We start from the raw sequence: 3,579 nt of genomic DNA on the forward strand, positions 1-3,579 counted from the left end.
GTTTACATATAGTTGGACTATGTTGTATTGTTCACTAGAGGAATCAGTGGTACTTAAGGAGTGAGATGTAACTACAGGCGGAAAACGGTAAATTAGCCCAGTTGTACTTACGAGCATCTTTGAAGGGTCATCGTACCCATAATTGGTTATACACTACTACAAAATCTATATTACTTGACACTTATAGTTTTTAATTACTTGACGTTTCTTTGAAAAAAAAAAGTCAAGTAATGACCTTTTAGAAAAGAAAATGTCAAGTAAAAGGGTTAAAAAGCGGAGATTAACGGAATATTTCGGATATTTTCATGTGATTCATTACTTGACACGTTTTTCGTGTCAAGTAATATAAGGTCCTGCTTGACAGATTTTTCGCGTCAAGTATAATAAGCTCTTACTTGATATATTTTTCGTGTCAAGTAAAATATAAAAATAATATTTTTTAATCTTTATTTTTTGTTTCCCTCCCTCCCCCATTTTCATTTCCCTCTCAAATTTGATTTCCCTCCTACCAAAATTATCAAATAAAGTATTATTTTAAACAAGTAAAAGGGTTAAATGTCCTAGTAAAAAAAAAAACTCCTCCCCCCTCTGAAACCCTCTCTTCATAGCACCCTACTAGTCGCTGACTCTCCCTCTCTCTACCCAAACTTCAGGTAATTTTAATTTAATTGTATCAAATAATTTGGGTTTTTATTTGCTTGGAGCTGGAGTTTGAGATAATTTGATATGATAATTGGTTCAAATATATTGGTTAAGGTATTTGAAATTGGATTTGAATTAGCTAAATAATCTAAGAGATTAACATTTTGAGAGGAAAAAAAAATATTTATGTATTTTGTTTAAACAAAAAGGAACTAAATTGATTAGTTGGACTATTATTATTATATATATAGTGTAACACCCCGAATTTTTATTATTAATGTAATTTCAGTAATTTTTATTAATGGAGGGCATTTTTGGAATTTTGGACTTTAGTGTAATTGCGAGAATTTAATTACTGACGTTAGAAATTATTCAATTTGAAAATTAATGGCAGAAATTAATTTCAATTTGAGAAGGAGAGAAATTCAATAGAATAGAGTCGAATAGGAAAAGAATAAAATAAAATAAATATATAATATATTTTTTTCCTTTCCTTTTCCTTTCTTTTTTTTTCTCTCTCTTCCCCTTTCCTTCATCTTCCAGCTACCAGACCCCTCATCTGCACCTCTCTCTCGTGCCTCTCCCTCTCTGCAACCCACACCTCAGCCTAACCGTCGCCAGATCTTGTTCATCGTATCTGAAGCCAGATCTAATGCCATTCGTCAGATCTACAGGCTAGATCTGAATTCATTCGCTACAGCTCTGTTCGTTTCCGCGTCGTCGCTCGACTGAAGATCTGAAGCCATTCACCGGATCTGAAGTCGTTCACCGTAGCTCTGTTCCTTCGAGTTACGTTCAATCGACCATCCAACGACCGCTTCTCAGATCTGGCTGACGCCCGTCAATCTTTTCGTTGTCGGACGCTGCCGCTTGGGTTTTTGCTGGATCTTGATTTTGGTGTAAGTTTTTGGGGTTTTCTTGAAAATTTACCCATTTAAATTTTTTCCCAATACTTATTTAACCCATAAACTTTGGATGATGGATTTAGGAATTTAAGGATATTAACCCGCCATCCAAGAGTGTTTGAGGTTCGATTATGGTGTTTTGGATTAAATTTGATTTGCCCTTAGGTTTTAGGGCCTGAACTTGAATTCTTGGAAGTAGTTGTGTAGGCAAACGTTTGCTGTCCAATTTTTTTAGTGATCGACTTTGGAGGTTGGAGTTGAGATCTTGAGGTGGTTTTGGATCAACCCACTACTAGGTAAGGTGCATTGTTAATTTTTTGGGTTAGGGGTCACAGTTAGTCTTATGTTCTATCTTATTTAATTTATGCATTAAGGTTACAACTATTAGTTATGATAATCTTTAACTTGTTTAATATGTACTGTTATATTTATATCATAGGAGAAGGAAGTTGTTAGCGCATAAACCACACATGAGGAAGGGAAGAAGGTGAAGGAGATGGAAGCTTTTAGTGTACAACCGATCTTGAAGGTGAATTGTATTATGAGGTAAATTTATGAGGTAAATTCACTATTAGTTACTTATAAAACTATAACTTGGTGGTTTTAGGAGAAAGTTTCAAAGAATGCGGGAAAGGATGAGGAAGTGATTGCTATTAGTGTACCACTGATCTTGAAGGTGGATTGTATAAGTCCCATGTTCTTCTATCTTATTTAGGAATGAAGATGTGAACAAGTTTTGTAGCATGCAAAAAGTGAAGAATTTATCAATGGTGGCTTATATCCCGTAAGTAAATGTTATTTGTTTATGATATATTATCACTTTATTAATTAGTAGTCAATCTATTATTGTAGGTACCTACACTCGTTCATTGTTGATTCAAATAAAGGGTCGAAGTATATGTTTGTAGAGCTCGGAACCTTTGTAGTAGATTAATGACTTCTGAACACGGTCATTTACTATAACCTTCATGTTCCAGACTAATTAATTGTATATTTTATCTAGTGATCATTCTGAATATTATACTATACTCTTTGACGAATGTAGGGCAATGGCCATTTTTCAGTCTAAAATTTTTTTGCAAAAGACTAAAAAAAACCACATTCTGGAAAACGGTAAAGATAAGTATAAGAGCATTGAAAAAATTAATAGAATGATGTTTATTTAATGCATCTATATGATATGTGTATTAGTTATTGGCTTTGTATTGTAGTGTCTTTTACAAGTGAAAATTGTCGAATGTGGGTATTGTTGACTAAAATTAGTGAACGCAATTGTGCGATGCATGTCTTAAGTTATGCATTGGTTATCATGTGTCGGTGGTCATGCATTAGAATGAAAATATGCATTACTCTTATATGCGATGTGTGTTCCTGTCACAAGTTTTCTTGCGCTCACGCCAAGTATAACGCGAATACAAGTTTCTCGGGTGCTCCGAGTCGAACTCAGGGACTTGTAACTAAATGCTATGCGGTGATGTGTTTGCGGTGGATGAATAAAAGAATGATGGGGGGTTTTAAGCTACAAATTACTCCTACTCCTAACTAACAGACAAAGCATTGAAAGTATGAATGAGAGGTAGAGACACAACAACTGTTGACACATAGTAAATGCATGGAAAAATAGATAAAATGTGAGGATGTCTTCATCACAACCCCAAGTTTGACTGCAAGGGTAATCTCAGCCAACGCAAGCTATGCGATCATGATACACACACTTGAGCCTAACTCTAGGACGCATACGATGTATATGCGAAGTGTCGAGAGGTCTTATTCCTAAGTCTCTATTCCTGCTCATGTGCTCCCACACATAAACAAGATGACCGCATACCACCGTATCCTACTTCTTGGACGCATACAATATCCTCTCCGTAGGGTGCATACGCGGTGTAATAGCAAACGGAGCTTATTCCTAAGTTCTCCATTCTTGCTTATGCATTCCAATCTGCTCTCTCGAGTCTTAGATTTGGTTTTTACACTACTCTCCCAAGTATGCCTAAATGATGAATGATGCGCTCATAAGACAAGGTAACCG

The 3,579-nt window shown here is 35.4% G+C and overlaps 1 long non-coding RNA gene across 3 annotated transcripts; it reads left to right on the forward strand.

The window, feature by feature from the left end:
• Positions 1-1,135: 1,135 nt before the first annotated feature.
• Positions 1,136-2,618, forward strand: LOC120092119. 3 transcript variants are annotated; one of them, XR_005485917.1, is made up of 5 exons: positions 1,136-1,541; positions 1,631-1,843; positions 1,987-2,076; positions 2,155-2,331; positions 2,380-2,618. It is a non-coding gene; the product is annotated as an uncharacterized LOC120092119 (long non-coding RNA). The 3 variants fall into 3 exon arrangements; XR_005485918.1 differs by having other exon boundaries at positions 2,383-2,618; XR_005485916.1 differs by having other exon boundaries at positions 1,138-1,541; positions 2,400-2,618.
• The last annotated feature ends 961 nt before the right edge of the window (positions 2,619-3,579 follow it).

This window comes from Benincasa hispida, chromosome 11 (genome assembly GCF_009727055.1).
Source record: "Benincasa hispida cultivar B227 chromosome 11, ASM972705v1, whole genome shotgun sequence".
In the NCBI taxonomy this organism is placed as follows: domain Eukaryota; kingdom Viridiplantae; phylum Streptophyta; class Magnoliopsida; order Cucurbitales; family Cucurbitaceae; genus Benincasa; species Benincasa hispida.